The sequence below is a fragment of the Cetorhinus maximus genome, chromosome 22 (assembly GCF_964194155.1).
Source record: "Cetorhinus maximus chromosome 22, sCetMax3.hap1.1, whole genome shotgun sequence".
Classification (NCBI taxonomy): Eukaryota; Metazoa; Chordata; class Chondrichthyes; order Lamniformes; family Cetorhinidae; genus Cetorhinus; species Cetorhinus maximus.
In genome coordinates, this window is record NC_135900.1 from 1394693 (window position 1) to 1413227 (window position 18535).

Below are 18535 nucleotides of genomic sequence, written 5' to 3' on the forward strand. Positions count from 1 at the left end.
TAAATGTAAATGTAGATTTGCTGAGATTTGGTTCATACATTTTAAATGTTGACTTAAAAACAGCAAATGATGGAGGCACTCAGGTCAGACAGCATCAATGGACAGAGAAACAAAGTTAATGTTTCAGATCAATGCTCTTTCATCAGAACTAGAAAATGTTCGAGATTTAACAGCTTCAAGTAAATACAGAGGCAGGGAAGAGGGAGTGTGGTGGTAAATAGAAAGGGAATTCTGTGGATTGTGTGGATAGCAGGAGTGACTAAATGACCACAAAGGGGATGAGGTAAGAAGGGGTAGTGACGGAGCAATACAGAAACAAAAATGGATTTGGATTTAAATGGTAACGGCAGCAACATTACCAGCAGCTGCTCGCTGAGAAAGGGGAAGCAGAGATTATGATCTGAAATTCCTGAATTCAAAATCCCCAGAAGGAAAAACAGCAAAAACTGGGAAGTAAGAATATTGGTCTTAGCAGGACTTGTGTACCTTAAAATGGAACACCAGTAAAACTGGGAAATAAGAGTACTGGGAAATAAGAGTACTGGGAAATAAGAGTACTGGTCCAAGCTCTTCTTTCCCTTCGGAGTGTTGAGTCCAGAATGCTGTAAAGTGTTCAGTTGAAAGATCAGGTGATGTTCCTGGAATCTGTCTGGCCCTGACTCAGGTACCTGGTTGGGGTGAGTTTACTTCAAAGTTGTAACTTCTGTACCGATACTCCGAGTGTGACAGTGTCAGTGTTCCTGAGCTCTCTCAATGTGAGGAGAGGCTACGTCCATGTGTGGTTTTATTCTAACTGCACGTGTGAGATCTGATGGACTTGCCTAAGATGCTGAAGATTGGTTTAGTAAATGAAATCGAGGCAAACTATTTTCACTGGTCATAATTAAGGTGAGAATGTTAATCTGAAATCTTCAGCAAAGTATCGATGTATTGCTGAGAAAAACGATGTCTAAGCTTTCCATCATGTACTCATCAGGACACTCGCAAGAATACCAATATAAGGGGAAAACAACAATTTATACTGTATGTGAAGAGAGTGCTGATTGGTTGGCAAATGGTGTTGCCATGGTGAATGCACCACTGATGGTGACTGACAGTTAACTGTCAAGCATCGTTTGAAATTTATACCAGGCAGCCTGACCCTTATTTGTCAAGGCATTACCTTGAGGAATGAGTCAGTGAATGGCTGTCACTTATTTTGTTTAGCTGAAACAAGCACAATGTGTGTACATATTCTTTCCGTCTGTAAAGAACAGGGCCCCGTGTATTAATATATGTAGCTTCCAGTACACACACATGCCCCACACTGCGAGTCTGACTGACAATCTTAAATTGGTTGTCAGCGTAATTCTTAGCACATTGAGGATTATTTAACAAATGTTGTCTAATCGCAGAATCGCATCTAATGTTGGACACTGTGTTTTGAGTTTTGCAAGCTCGGCCTGGTTGGGTACAGTCTGTATCTTGCTCATTGTGAACAGAGGCTGGGACATGCTGTTTGATGTGACCCGCCCCAGTCTTTGGGACATACAGCCCACATACCACGCATTACACTGGCACTGAAATTCATATACCACATCACTCATTTGTGTGATAGGCAGAATATCTTTTTGGCTTGACGGCAGCATCCTGTTAGTGGTGAATATCACTCGTGTTGCTATTGCATAGTAGCCGCGTGAAACAGCTAGCTTCATCTGTGATACTGTTGGGCCAAGTGCTGGTAAATGGGATTAGGTAGGTAGGTCAGGTGTTTCTCACGTGTCGGTGCAGACTCAATGGGCCGAAGGGCCTCTTCTGTACTGTGTGATTCTGTGATTCTGTTGCTCAAATCTTTGAGATCCCTTGTCCTTCCAGGGTAATCTGAGGTAGACTGGGCACTTTTCAGGGCCGAAAGTGACGGCCTTAGGCCCATTCATGAGTTTGTGTGATGTACAGTGTGAAATGATCTGATCAGGGTGGCCATTATCCTGTAGGATGCCATTGATGCCCCTATTTCAACATCAAGCTTGTGTGGTGAGAAAATCGCTCAGACCCTATTTACGAGGTTACCGATAAGACCAATCTTATAGCGTGTGGAACTGTAAGAATCCCAACGCATATATTGACCAGTGAAGGTAGGCTTGTGGTAGACCATGGTAGAGAATCCCCCAGCTCCCCCCAGCAGATTTCCCAACTGGTATGTCAAGGAAAGGGGGGGTCATTTGACTGCTCCACTTCAGAGGTGAATTTGATTGCAGGATGGACCCCATTAAGACATGTAAGGAAAATATTACAAACAGATGCAGATTTTAAAATAGCAAACGTATAACCCACATATCGGAAACATGCGAGGGGTAGGAGGTTAGTGTCATTTCATCAAAAAACGGGTTTCTCACAGATCCCAACAAAGATTGTTTGCAAGGGCTGGGCCTAGAGGGGATCCCATCTATTTGGGGGATACATGGTGTCATTAAAACTGAATTCAACTGCACGAGTTGCAGAGTTCATAAGCTCATTGAATACTGATTCACACAATGGTGGTGGGTCTAGATCGCCATGGTATAGTGCTGCAGCACAAAGATCTATGGCTTCCTTAAGTGCACCATTGGTGAATAGGCTAGCAATGTCAAATGAGCACATGGACACAGCATTGCTATTGATATGCAGGTCTTGTATGGCCTTTGCAAATGTGAAACTTGGTAAAAACTGGTTGTAACAGCTCGCCCAACCATTTGGCCAATTCATGTTGTGCACAGCTGGTCATAGATAAGATGGGGTTTAGAGGGACATGACTTTTGTGTGTCTTGGGCAGCCGGTATATACACAGATGCAGCGAGCCATGAGGACGAACCCCGTCATATATATCACGCGGTAGCTCATTGCTCTTACACAAGTCCAGCAAGTGTTTTTTCAGTTTACTTTCAAGCAAGGCTATCTGGTCATGTTGTACGGGAGGTCCAACGGATATGACTTTGGACCTGCCATTAAGAATGTTGTGCATTTTGTTGATGTAGTCATGCTTGTTAAGGATGACTATTCCTGCCCCTTTGTCAGGTTAAGCGATGCGTATGTAAGGCCTTGCAACGCCATAAGACATTCACGTTGCTGTGAAAGTTGGACAGGTCGTTCAGAATCCTGCAGTATGTGTGTACTCGATCAGCGTCTTCAATGGACGCTGGTTTGTGGCGGGATAGTGGGAATAGAAGAGTTCAAACTCCGCTAATACCACTTCCTGTTTGATTTGGGATGAAGGCAGACCAAAATTGAAACCATGCGCAAGAACCAAACTGCTCGCTTTCTGAGACTACATGGTCAGAGAGATTTATTACGTGTTTAGTGGCATCATTATTTGCATTGCCAAACCACTTCCGTTTAAGTGAGTTTACAGTGCGGTGTGTTTCAAACGGGTAGTGTTTATGCTGCGGTCACCAATAAAGCAATATAGCGGCATAAATGGACCAAATCAAAAAATGAAAGAAATCTGTGCACCTCAGACCGAACACAGTGTAGGGTACCGCGTAAATTAGTAACCCTATTACTAATCTGTTCAATCTCATCTCACATAAACACTTGCTCGAGTGTGGCAGAAGTTAGGAGAATTTTTAGGATTATTAGGGCATGGAATGTTTGACCATAAACTACGGGAGAGGAGAATCCAGAATAGTTTTAGAAAGAAAAACAGATAAATAGTTAAAAAAGAAAAAAATCTACAATGGCCCGGGTTAAGGATGGGTCTAAGTGGATGATTCATTCAGAAATGATGAACTGAACGGCCTCCTTCTGTGATTTTACGATTCTGAGTGGATTCTTAATGATTGTTTGTGGTTGTTACAAGGCTGTGTGGTTATTATCCACTTGCTGGGGCACTGCAGTGACTGTTACCTCCCTGGAATACATGTGGATTATTACTCAACCTATCGTTTTAGGAAGCTCACCCTAACAGGAACAGGCCATTCTGCTCCTCTGGCCTCTCCCTGCCCTTCAGTTAGATTCATGGCTGATCTGTATCTTATCTCCATCTGCCTGCCTCAGTTCAGTAACCCTCAACAACCCCGAAGAGATGGGAGTGTTTTTTTATTTCCCAAGTGTGATTTGCTGCATCAACTGTTTACATTTAAGGCTGTAAAATGGCTAGTAATTCTGCATTATTACAACCTCCTGAGAATCATTTGCGGTTTGCAAATCTACATCGGAATGTCAGTGCCGGTAAAGTTGTTTCAGTTTTATTGGGACAACAGAACAAAGATGGAGACTGAGTCTATCTCAGTAATTTAATTACATTTTTTAGATAATATTCCAAACCCCTGGAGCTTAACTCCTACGGTTTATGGCATTATGTTAATTATTTGATTAAATTATATTCTACAACACATACTCCTAACTATCAGTAATTAGACTAATAATAAGGGCATAAAGGGAGCATCACCATGGTGACAAGTCAAGCAGAAGATTGGGCGAGGTGGAAGACACTGAACTCAGTCGTCCTGTTAAATCTAAACGCTATCGATGTCCAATAATCCTGTTTTAGAAAATTATTCCAGTTTAGCAAACTGGAACAGGTAAAGACCAAAAGAAATGAGGGTGACAGAAATGCAATTAATCGCCAGGGGAGAATAACAGAACTTTGAGTCTTCAGTTAACATCTTATCTTGGCCCATTCACTTTCAGCATACATACTCTGCCTGCTCACTCCAGACTCCAGGTGTATCAGAACCTGTTCCCACTCTGTGCTCCAGGTGTATCATTTTTTTTATTCATTCACGGGATGTGGGCTTCACTGGCTGGGCCAGCATTTATTGCCCATCACTAATTGCCCTTGAGAAGGTGGTGGTGATCTGCCTTCTTGAATCGCTGTCATGCATGTGGTGTAGGTACACCCACAATGCTGTTAGGGAGGGAGTTCCAGGATTTTGACCCAGCGACAGTGAAGGAATAGCAATATATTTCCAAATCAGTATGGTGTGTGGCTTGGAGGGGAACTTCCAGGTGATGGTGTTCCCATCTATCTGCTGCCCTTGTCCTTCTAGATGGTAGTGGTCGTGGGTTTGGAAGGTGGTGCCTAAGGAGCCTTGGTGATTTCCTGCAGTGCATCTTGTAGATGGTACACACTGCTGCTACTGTGAGTCGATGGTGGAGGGAGTGAATGTTTGTCAATGTGGTGCCAATCAAGCAGGGCTGCTTTGTCCTGGATGGTGTCAAGCTTCTTGAGTGTTGTGGGAGCTGTACTCATCCAGGCAAGTGGGGAGTATTCCATCACACTCCTGACTTGTGGCCTGTAGATGACGGACAGGCTTTGGGAGTCAGAAGGTTAGTTACTTGTCGCACGATTCCTAGTCTCTGACCTGCTCTTGTAGCCACAGTATTTATATGGTTAGTCCAGTTCACTTTCTGGTCAATGGTAATCCCCAGGATGTTGATAGTAGGGGATCCAGTGATGGTAATGCCATTGAATGTCAAGGGGTGGTGGTTGGATTCTCACTTGTTCGAGATGGTCATTGCCTGACACTTGTGTGGCACGAATGTTACTTGCCACTTGTCAGCCCAAGCCTGGATATTGTCCAGATCTTGCTGCATTTGGACATGGACTGCTTCAGTATCTGAGGAGTCACGAATGATGCTGAACATTGTGCAATCATCAGCGAACATCCCCACTTCTGACCTTATGATGGAAGGAAGATCATTGATGAAGCAGCTGAAGATGGTTGGGCCAAGGGCACTACCCTGAGGAACTCCTGCAGTGATGTCCTGGAGGTGAGAGGATTGACCTCCAACAACCACAACTATTTTCCTGTGGGAGGACAGGCACAGGCACAAGGGGTGAAGGGCCAGCAGGAAGTCCAAGGGTCCAAGGCAGAAGGGGGCCACAGAAAACGCCACTATCCTGCTGCCAGGGTTTACAGGCAGCGATGCAGCTACCTCAATATGTCTGAGGTGTGATGTCGAAGGAGGCCCTGCCTCTTAAGGGAGACCGTCACCTCCATTTTGTCAGATGATTGGGCCTGAGATCAGCTTTGACTGTGTGGGTGGACACCCCATGCCAGTGGCTCTGAAGGTCACAGTGGCTCTCGGCTTCTATGCCTCTGGCTCTTTGCAGGGGGTCAGTGGGGGAATCTGTGTGGAGTCTCCCAGTCAGCTGTTCACAGTGGTCTCAAGCTGGTGACAGAAGCTCGGTTCAGGTGGATAGTGACATTTATTTTTTACCTTATGGATGAGGCCAGCCAGGCAGAGCGAGCCAGAGGCGTTGCAGTGATTGCTGGGTTCCCCCGTGTCCAGGGTGCTATAGACTGTACACATGTGGCCATCAAGGTGCCAGTGGGTGAGCCCAGTGCCTTCGTCAACAGGAAGGGCTTTCACTCCATGAACGTGCAGATAGTGTGTGACCACAGGATGCAGATTCTACAAGTCTGTGCAAGGTACCCAGGCAGCTCCCATGACGCCTACATCCTCAGACACTCCCAGGTGCCGGGGCTCTTCAGTGCTCCAGCCCGGCTGAATGGATGGCTGCTGGGTGACAAGGGCTATCCCCTCAGAAGGTGGCTCATGATACCTCTCCACCATCCAAGAACAGAGGCAGAGCAGCGGTACAATAGGAGTCATTGCCTCCACAAGGGTGGAGGTAGGGAGGACCATTGGCCTTCTCAAGGTGCATTTCCAATGCCTGGACTGATTGGGGGTAACACCCCAATACCCCCCAGAGCAGGTGTCACTGACAGTGGTCACATGCTGCGTTCTCCACAATTGGGCACTGGCAAGGGGGGGACCCACTGGAGGAAGAGGATCTTGAGGCAGCTGCACAGGCCCCAGAGGATGATTCCAGTAGTGAGTTAGAAGACGAGCACAGTGAGGGGAACACTGAGGGTGTGGAGGCAGAGCTTGGTAACCTCCAGGGAGGCAGGGACACCAGGGACACCTTGATCCAACGCTCCTTCAGCTAGGCCGCCAAAGATCTACTTCCATCTTGTACCAGGGCTGCTGCCTCCATCCCGGGTATCTGAAATAACCCTCTCATTTAAACCCAAAGAACACTCAGCGCCTGTGCAATAAAGTTCAGAGCCACGTCCGTCCAGCATTACAGACTGGCGTTCCCCACACCAGTAAAATAAAAAGGTGGAGCATATTCAGGCCTTGAGAACAAAAAACACAAGTTATCTCATTTTGACAATTCCAGGCGATTTAAATAAACTTCTCTGGTCTTCAGTCCCAGTTTAGATAAAGTAAACATAAATGAACATAAACTCACCTGTGACCTATCCCTCTTGTGCTCACGGTGCCTTAAACTTACGTTTATGAGTGCTGCATCTCGGTGACTGCCCTCGCTGGCAGCAGCATTGGAGGCAGCTGCTGACTCTGCTGTCCTGTTGGCCTCGATGACCTTGGTGGTCGTCCTCTGGCCAGTGGAGCCAGTGTTGGCTCCGCCTGGGAGGGAGTGGCCAGTGCCCCGGCTGGTATCTCCCCAGTCATCGCTGCCTCATCAGATGCCACGGTCGCTGGCAGAGGGGCGGAGGAGCTGCTGCCATCATCCAGAGCGCCCCTAGAGGATCCCACGGAGACAACAAGCAGCTTGTGCGTCAATGTGAGGTCGCTCTGGACCTCCCTGCTCACCATTGATGGATGGGCACCTAGATGGGATACTGGGTGCCTTATCCATCTTCCACTCGCACACTGACCACCTGAGGTCACTGCCTGTGTGAGGGCTGCAGGTCCGAGCGCAACCCCAGGAAGATCTGATTCTGTCTTTGAGCTGCCTCTCCATGAGAATCCCCACTCTCTCAATGGAGGGGGCAGTGCGCTCGGCCATGAGGGTCAACGCAGTGCTCATGCTCCACATGGACTTCTCCAGAACAGGTACCATTGCACGCAGACCCTCATGGATCTCCGCCAGATCCTCCCGCACATCCCGCTGGACATCCAGCATCTGCTGCCTAATGGACAACTCCAGAGGCTCATCAACTGCCTCGGACACAGCATCGTCCTGATCTCCAGCTGTCCTCCAACTCCCGGTGCCCTGGTCACTCTCTGCCTCCGCCTGCGCCTCAAGCGAGTGTGAAGCGCCCTCACCGCTGTGCAACGACATTCTAGCCGCCGATCTAATGCCCACCGAGGTGCTGGTATCTGCGCTGGTGCCTGGTTCAGAGAGCGGGTGTGATGCAGGTGCATCAGAAGCTCGGTGGTCCGTCAGCGTTAGGGGTGGTCCTTCAGGGTCTGCAGAGTGCAGTCAAACCTAAAAGGGAGAACAAGGGCATGTCATTAGTTAAAGCCATCACACTGTCACTGTGCATGCCCGGCATCCTGGGGAGACAATGGAGATCTGCATCACGGTGCACAAACAGAAAGTCTCACCTCTGTGTACAGCACTCTTACCTTCAACTGTTACCTTCAACTCTTACCTTCAACTGTTACCTCCGCCTCTCCACACCCAATTGCACGGGGAGCATGCCGGCTCTCGAGCTCCAGGGCGTCCTGCTGAGCAGCAGGGGGTTGGGCTACCTGCTGCCTGTATGTGACCTCTGATTGGTTATGGCTCAACTTCTCCTGAAAGGACAGCTGAGGAACATCCCACTGCCCAATGACCTCAAAATCCTGCCCCAGATTTTTATTGAATTCAATTCCACCCTTTGCCATGGTGGGATTTGAACCCAGGTCCCCAGAGCATTACCCTGGGTCTCTGGATTACTAGTCCAGCAGACAATACCACCACACCACTACCTCCTCCCCCCAGCAGGACCCATTCCCACTCTGTGCTCCAGGTGTATCAGAACCTGTTCCCACTCCGGACTCCAGGTGTATCAGAACCTGAAAAGACCACCTGTGGGTGGATTGTATTTATGAACATCTTCTGCAGTGTCACAATCATTATGTGTCACTCATTCCCAGCCACTCATTGTCACATTTAGACTGTCATACTTTTCGCTAACACTGAATTGTTATCAAGCAGCTTTCTCCTCCGATTCACCGCGGACAATCACATGGGTATCTACAATTACACAAACTGCAGAGTAAGGAACTCCTGAATTATTATGAAAAGCACTACTTTCAAAATCCATATAACTTTGAAAATACCTGGACTATTTCTTTAATGAACTGGAGGATGTTTTACGCAAAGACATTTGACTGAAAGAGCCACGACCTGTTGAGGCAGCAGAAAAGACTCTGATGAATTTTTTTGACGACGACATCTCCAAAAGGTTGAGGTAGCAACAGAAAAACTGTTGAGCCTAGAGTCGATGATAGCTGCAAGACTAAACAACAGTCTCACTGAAACTGGAAAGGGGAATTTATCAGCTCTTTGCAAGAAGGAGCAGTCACACTGCCAACATAGTGTTTAGCAGCGAGCTTGGCAAAGTCAGAGATTTACTGGAGCCTGAGCATGATCAATGGAACAACAAGATCTGAGCTTTTAATTTTAACAAGTAGGATCTTATTAATTGCATTAGTTAATTTATACTGTAGTCACACGTAAGGTGTGACTTTGCCATTCCTCTTATTCTTTAGAAGATCCTCACAGACTAATCAATGGGTGCAGATGTACAGATCTTGCAAAGGCCAGTTAAAAAGCAAACACAACACTGGGGCTCATTTCTGGAGCAATAGAATTGAAAATCAGGTAAAACTTGTATTGAACCTTGGTTAGACTGAACTTGAATTTCTGTGAACAGTTCTGGTCTCCATATTACAAACTTGACAAAGAAACACCAGAGAAGGTGCAAAAAAAAAATTACACGGATAATTCCAGAACTGGGAAGTGATACCTATGAGGGAAGATTAAGGAGAGGTTACACCTCTCTATAAAAGAGATGGTGACCTGATAGCGGTCTTTAAAGTTATGAAGCAGTTCGATAGGGTAGATGTAGAGAAGACATTTCCAGTTGTGGGGAGCCCAAAACAAGGGGTCATAAATATAAGATAGTCACTAATAAATCCAGTGGGAGAAACCAGGAGAAACCCAGAGTGGTGGGAATGTGGAACTCGCTACCACAGGGAGTGTTTGAGGTGAATAGTGTACTGGGGAAGCTGGATAACTACATGAGGGAGAAAGGAATTGAAGAATATGCTGATGGTGATGGGGTGAGATGGAAGGAGGTGGGAGGAAGCTTGTGTGGAGCAGAAACACCAGCACAGAGCAGATGGGCAATTGCAAAGTGAAGTAAACTCTCCTGGATTTGGCAAAGAAATAGTTGCCAAATGCTACAACAGCTTAACAGCTTGTTCATGATCAACCTTCCAGGCTGGGAACCAGCTCTGTCCGAGTCCCCACTCCCCCACCCCTACCTACCTGCTGTAACCCGTATGTGACTCCAGTCCGATATTACATAGTTTACTCTGACTGCCTGCCCATTGGTCCAACAAGCTGCCTTGTTCCCTGGGCGATCAGGCATGGCCAATAACTGAGAAGAAGCTCAATCATACAAGTGATAAGGAGTTGTCACTCAGTGTTACAATCTGCTCAGTTCGACCCGGCTCACTATCGTCCTCTTTGTTTAATGAAGAAGACTCGTTTCATATGCCACCCAATTAGTTGGGAATCCAAAAGGCCATTCTGGCCACCAGTGGCTGCATTTTACATACCCCCACCGGGTGTGTTTTCAGCAGGGGTATGTGTAAAATAAGGTGGGTGTCCACCCCACCACCTTGCGATCCAACTCCAAGCTCACCCAAAAATATGGGGGCCTGCCATATTCAGATAAGTAGTCAAGGGTCAATTAGGCCTGTTACCAAGCCAATTGGCCCTGATAATATGTTGTCCATGTCATAAAACGTTTGGCACGGGCAGTCGGGTGAGAGTGGGCAGCCTGATTTTTAAATAATCTGTTCAAACGCTGGGAAGGAAGAAGGGCGGTTCTGTCTTTGGGAGCTGCCCTTTGCTAATCAGGGGGTGTTTGGGGGTTCGGGGGGGTGGGTTTAGAACCAGGGGGGACAGTCTCAGAGTAGGGGTAGGCTATTTAGGGCTGAGATGAGGAGGAATTTCTTCACTCGGAGGGTGGCATGAATCTTTGGGATTCTCTACCCCAGAGAGGCCTGTGGAAGCTCAACCATTGAGTTTGTTCAAGACAGAAATTGAGAGATTTCTAGATACCAATAACATCAAGGGATATGGGAATGGTGTGAGAAGATGGCAGTGAGGCACAAGATCAGGCATGATCTAGTTAAATGGCAGAGAAGGTTCAAGGGGCCAAATGGTACATACGAATTAGGAGTAGGAGTAGGCCATTGGGACCCTCCAGTCTGCTCCGTCAGTCAATAAGATCATGGCTGATCTGACAGTAACCTCCACCCCACATTCCTGCCTACCCCCGATAACCTTTCACCCCCTTGTTACTCAAGAATCTACCTAGATCTGCCTTAAAAATATTCAAAGACTCTGCTTCCACCGCCTTTTAAGGAAGAGAGTTCAAAAGACACTCACCCTCTGAGAGAAAAAATTCTTCTCATCTCTGCCTTAAGTGAGCGACCCTTTATTTTTAAACAGTGACCCCTAACTCTAGATTCTCCCAGAAGAGGAAACTTCCTCTCCACATCCACCCTGTCAAGACCCCTCAGGATCTTAAAGGTTTCAATTAAGTCTCTTCTTACTCTTCCAAATTCCATTGGATACAAACCTAATCTGTCCAACCTTTCCTCATAATACAACCCACCCATTCTTGGTATTAGTCTGGTAAACCTTCTCTGAACTTCTAATGCGTTTATGTCTTTCCATAAATAAGGAGACCAACACTGTACACAATACTCCAGATGTGGTCTCACCTGTATAACTGAAGCATAACCTCCCTACTTTTGTAATCAATTCTCCTCACAATAAATGATAACATTCTATTAGCTTTCCTAATTACCTGCTGGACCTGCATACTAACCTTTTGTGATTCATGCACTAGGACACCCAGATCCCTCTGAATCTCAGAGCTCTGCAATCTCTCACCATCTAGATAATAAGCCTCTTCTTTATTCTTCCTGCCAAAATGAACAATTTCACATGTGCCCACATTAGACTCCATTTGCAAGATCTTTGCCGACTCACTTAACCTGTCACTTTGTAGCCTCCTTACGTCCTGTTCACAATTTACATTCCTACCTAAATTTTGTGTCATCAGCAAATTTAGCAACCATTCCTTCGGTCCCTTCATCCAAGTCATTGATACAAATTGTAAAAAGTTGAGGTCCCAGCACTGATCCCTGTGCCACACCACTTATCACATCCTGCCAACCAGATAAGACCCATTTATGCCAACTCTCTGCTTCCTGTTAGCTAGAAAATCTTCTACCCATGCCAATATGTTAACCCTACACCATGAGCTTTTATCTTCTGCAATAGCTTTTGATATGGCACTTTTTCAAATGCCTTCTGGAAATCTAAGTACAGTATATTCACTGGTTCCCCTTTATCCACAGCACATGTGACTCTTTCAAAGAACTCCAATAAATTGGTTAAATGTGATTTCCCTTGTACAAAACCATGTTGACTCTGCCTGATTGTCTTGAATTTTTCTAAGTGCCCTGCTATAGCATTTTTAATAATAGCTTCCAACATTTTCCCTATTACAGACGTTAAGCTAACTGGTCTGTAGTTTCCTGCTTTCTGTCTCTCTCCCTTTTTGAATAATGGATTCATATTTGCTATTTTTCAAAATAATGGCACCTTCCCTGGATCCAGGGAATTTTGGAAAGTTAAAACCAACGTATCAACTATCACACTAGACACTTCTTTCAAGGCTAGAATGAAGTCCATCAGGATCTGGGGACTTGTCAGCCCACAGCTCCAACAATTTGCTCAGTATCACTTCCTACTTATTGAATGGCGGAGTGGGTTCAAGGGATCAATTGACCACTCCCTGCTGCTATTTCTCATGTTTTTATAATAAAGTGCTGGAAATACTCAGCAGGTCAGGCTGCATTAGTGAAGTGAGAAACAGAGTTAACATTTCAGGTCGCTATCTTTTCATCATTTGTTTTTATGTTCCCTTAATACCTGCAGTTTAGAATATAAAGTTCCTAACTGTTATACCATTGCGCAGAATCCCTGTGCAATTGTAGCTGTTTGTTTTGACCTTTATGTTTAGTTTCAATGTCCAAACACTGTCAATACCAGTGAAGGTACAGGAAAAGGATTTGTCCAGTCAGCCAGTTGATTTGGTAGCAGCTTTAAACATCTCGAACTGTGGTAAAGTATCACTGTTGATTGCTGGGGAGGAATCTAACATGTGCTGAAAAACAAATGATAAGCCTTATCGGATGAATTACATTGAATTTTCAGCAGTGAAACAGGCCGTTCAGCCCAGCAGGTGTCTATGTCAGTGTCCCTGTTCCACTCGAACCCCCTGTTCCCCCTCTTCATCTAACCCCATCACCACTTCCTTCTATTGCTTGCTCCATGTGCTTATCTCACTTTCCCTTAAATACATCCATACTGTTTGCCTCACCCACTCCCTGTGGCAGAGAGTTCCACATTCTCCCCACTCTCTGAGTAAAGGAGTTTCTCCTGAGTTCCCGATTGGATTTATTAGTGACCATCTTATATTTATGGCCATGAGCTCTGGTTTCCCTGTCAGTGGAAATTTCTTCTCTACATCTACTCTATCAAACCTCTTCATAACCTTGAAGATCTTTATCACGTCACCGTTCAGCCTTCTCTTTTCTAGAGAAAAGAGCCCCAGCCTATTCAATCTTTCCTGATAGGTATAACCTCTCAGTTCTGGTATCGTCCTTGTAAATCTTCCTTGCACCCTTCACAGTGCCTCTATATGTTTTATGTAACGTGGCGAGCAGATCTGTGTGCAGTGCTCCAAGTGTGGTCCAACTGAGGTTCAGTACAAGTTTACAAGTAAAATTATGACTCTGATAAATGATTCTGGTTTTAGAATTGACTTTTCTTCATAAACATACTCACGGATCATCTCAAGACCTCGAATGCAACTCAACAGTTGCGACTTATGAGATTATCTTGGCACCTGGAAGCATCAGCTGGATTTTACAATTCTAAGCTATTATTGTTCATTAAGCCTGGAAGTAAATAGGTATGATGGTTGTGCTTCAGTGTTATGGCTATAAAACATTTGTATGGTTTTATGTAAACTCTTAACTCCTGGTTGAAATAAAGCAGATCAAAGAAAGACCTTTCTACTTAATATTGAGCATGTTTGTGAGTGATGGGGCATGAATCTCATTCACACTTCATAACAAGATGCCTTTTTTTTGTTTGTTTTAGAAATAGAATTGTGCCAAAAATCCTTGATTACTCGGGTGCTTTTCTCAGTTGCAGGCCAGTGTAAGATCGTAGCTTAGCTTGTGTGGCAGTTGGAGTCTCTAGTTAAGGTCTTACATCGTTAATTTTTACTGAAGTAAATTGGCTGATGAATTCCAGGGAGCCTGTAGATGTGCCCGTATTTGAATTTCCAGAAGGTATTTGATAAAGTGCCACATCAGAGGTTATTGCGGAAAATAAAAGCTCCTGGTGTAGGAGGTAACATATTAGCCTGGATAAAGGATTGGCTAGCTGGTAGCAAACAGAGTATGCATAAATGGGTCTTTGTCTAATTGGCAGAATGTGACAAGTGGAGTCCTGCAGGGGCCTTAATGCCTTACAATTTACATCAATGACTTAGCTGAGGGGAGTGAAGACATGGTGGCTAAACTTGCAGTTGATACAAAGGTAGGTGGGAAAGTAGGTTGTGAAGTGGACGTAAGGAGAATGCAGACGGATATAGATAGGTTGAGTGAGTGGGCAAAAATCTTGCAGATGGGGTATAATGTGGGAAAATATAAAGTTGTTCACTTTGGCAGGAAGAGTGAAAAAACAGAGTATTATTTAAACTGAGAATAGCTGCAGGATTCCGAGGTGCAGAGGGATCTAGGTGTTCTTGTGCATGAGTCACAACAAGTTAGTATGCAGGTACAGCAAGTAATTAATAAGGCTAATGGAATGTTATCCTTTATTATGAGAAGAATTGAACATATAAGTAAGGATGTTATGCTTCAGTTATACAGGGTATTGGTGAGACCACATCTCAATACTGTGTGCAGTTTTGGTCTCCTTATTTAAGGAAGGATGTAAATGCATTGGAGGCGGTTCAGAGGAGGTTTACTAGATTGATACCTGGAATGAGTGGGTTGTCTTATGAGGAAAGGTTGGACAGACTGGGCTTGTTTCCACTGGAGTTTAGAAGAGTGAGGGGTGATTTGATTGAAGTATACAAGATCCTGAACGGCCTTGACAAGGTGGACGTGGAAAGGATGGTTCCTCTTGTGGGTGAGTCCAGAACTAGGGGGCACTGTTTTAAAATTAGGAGTTGCTCTTATAGGACAGAGATGAATTTTTTTTCTCTCAGAGGGTTGTGCGACTTTGGAACTCTCTGCCTCAGAAGGCAGTGGAGGCGGAGTCATTGAATATTTTTAAGGCAGAGGTAGATAGATTCTTGTTAGGCAAGGGAATCAAAGGTTATCGGGAGTAAATGGGAATGTGTAACTCGAAATACAAACAGATCAGCCATGACCTTATTGAATGGCAGAGCAGGCTTTAAGGGCTGAATGGTCTACTTGTCCAATTTCGTATGTTCATATGTTCATAATTCCGAGTGCAGGTTGTGCACTGTACTGATTTGGTTCAACTCAAGAGTAACAAATTAACACCGATCACACTTGGTTACTTCCTGAATTTCATATAGGATTCCCAACTCAACTTCCGTTGAAGCAGAAATTTGGAAAACTTGAAACGCAAAGACCCACACTCTACAGGCTAACATCACTGGTCAAATTTATTTACGAATGGAAGATTCACCGAAGCAAACGATAAAAGGGAGAGCCATTGCAAATTAACATTCCAGGTGTTATTCGCTAGAGTTCAGAAGAATGAGGGGGGATCTCATAGAAACCTAGCAAGTTCTAACAGGACTAGACAGGGTAGATGGAGGAAGGATGTTCCCGAGTGGGGGAGTCCAGAACCAGAGGTCACAGTCTGAGGGTACAGGGTAGACCATTTAGAACTGAGGTGAGGAGAAATTTCTTCACCCAGAGAGTGGTGAGCCTGTGGAATTCGCTACCATAGAAAGTAGTTGAGGCCAAAACATTGTATGTTTTCAAGAAGGAGTTAGATATAGCTCTTGGGCTGAAAGGGATCAAAGGGTATGGGGAGAAAGCGGGAGCAGGCTATTGAGTTGGATGATCAGCCATGATCATGATGAATGGCGGAGCACCCTCGAAGGGCTGAATGGCCTACTCCTGCTCTTAGTTTCTATGTTTATATGTTTCAATGCGTTGGACTCGTTCTCGGACTCGTTCTCAAATTTGCTTTGGCTACTTAATAGCAACAAATATCATATAAAAGTAAGGACGACGTGTTTGACTTCAAATGGGAATTGAACCCTGTAACCCCACAACGCCTGAACATTAGGGGCTGGACTTTCCCCTTTGAGACAGGGAAACAGGAGCCAAGTCTGTTTTTGTCAGTAATTCACCTTCAGCGGGAAACTGACAGAGTTTCGAATTTTCCAGGGGATGAGCCCTTAATTGATATGGAGATGGGTTTCCTGTCCAATTAAAGCTGGTGGGGACAGGAATGGAGGTGTGTTTCAGACAGGGGAGGAGTGGTAATGTCACAGGACCAGAGGCTAAGGTTCAAATCCTACCACGGCTGCTAGGCTGGGTCTTCTAGACTGGTGAGAGAAACAACAAGAGGGAAAAAAAATTACTTGTCCTCATCCTCACCAATCTACCTGTTGCAGATGCAAGTGTCCATGACAGTATCAGTAGGAGTGACCACTGCACAGTCCTTGTGGAGACAAAGTTCTGTCTTCTCATTGAGGATACCCTCCATCGTGTTGTGTGGCACTACCACTGTGTTAAATGGGATAGATTTTGAACAGATCTAGCAACTCAAGACTGGGCATCCATGAGGCGCTGTGGGCCATCAGCAGCAGCAGAATTGTACTGGCGCACAATCTGTAACCTCATGGCCCGGCATATCCCCCACTCTACCATTACCATCAAGACAGGGAATCAACCCTGGTTTAATGAAGAGTACAGGAGGGCATACCAGGAGCAGCACCAGGCATACCTAAAAATGAGGTGTTAACCTGGTGAAGCTACAATACTGGACTACTTGCAGAACTGGACAACATTCAGACTTGGGTTGATAAGTGGCAGGTACCATTCGTGCCACACAAGTGCAAGGCAATTACCGTCTTCAACAAGAGAGACTCAAACCCATCTCCCTTGACACTCAATGGCATTACCATTGCTGAATCCTCCACTATCAACATCCTGGGTTATCATTGACCATAAACTGAACTGGACCGGCCATATAAATACTTTGGCAAAAACAAAAAGCTAAAAGCTACTGCGGATGCTGGAAATCCAAAACAAAAACAGAATTACCTGGAAAAACTCAGCAAGTCTGGCAGCATCGGCGGAGAAGAAATCAGTTAACGTTTCGAGCCTTCATGGCCCTTCGGCAGAACTGGAGCATAGTTAGAAGAAGGGAGAAATATAAATTGGTTTAAGGTGGGTGGGGGGGAGGGGGGGGGTGGGGGGGTGGTGGTGGGGGGGGAGAGACACATTGAGGGTGTGGTGTGGTGATTGTGGAGATGAGCAGATAATCAAAAGATGTCACAGACAAAAGGGTCAAAGAGGTGTTGAAGGTGGTGGCAATACCACCACCTTCAACACCTCTTTGACCCTTTTGTCTGTGACATCTTTTGATTATCTGCTCATCTCCACAATCACCACACCACACCCTCAATGTGTCTCTCCCCCCCCACCACCACCCCCCCACCCACCTTAAACCAATTTATATTTCTCCCTTCTTCTAACTATGCTCCAGTTCTGCCGAAGGGCCATGAAGGCTCGAAACGTTAACTGATTTCTTCTCCGCCGATGCTGCCAGACTTGCTGAGTTTTTCCAGGTAATTCTAAATACTTTGGCTACAAGAGCAGATCAGATGCTGGGAATCCTGTGGTGAGTAACTCACCTCCTGACTCTTCAAAACCTGTCCACCATCTACAAGTCAGGAGTGTGATGGAATAATCCCCATTTGCTTGGATGAGTGCAAGTCCAACAACACTCAAGAAGCTCAACACCATCCAGGACAAAGCAGCTTCGCTTGATTGGCACCCCATCCATAAACATTCACTCCCTCCACCACCAACGCACAGTAGCAGCAGTGTGTGTACCATCTACAAGATGCACTGCAGGAATTCACCAAGGCTCCTTCGACAGCACCTTCCACACCCACAACCTCTACCATCTAGAAGGACAAGGGCAGCAGACACATGGGAACACCGACACCTGGAAGTTCCCCTCCAAGTCACTCACAATCCTGACTTGGAAATATATCGGCCGTTCCTTCACTGTCGCTGGGTCAAAATCCTGGAACTCCCTCCCTAACAGCACTGTGGGTGTACCTACACCACATGCATGACAGCAATTCAAGAAGGCAGCTCACCACCACCTTCTCAAGGGCAATTAGGGATGGGTAATAAATGCTGGCCCAGCCAGTGACACCCACATCCCATGAATAAATGAAAAAGAAAGTTCATGGCCGCCATCACTGAGACTGTTGCTTGTGCTGAG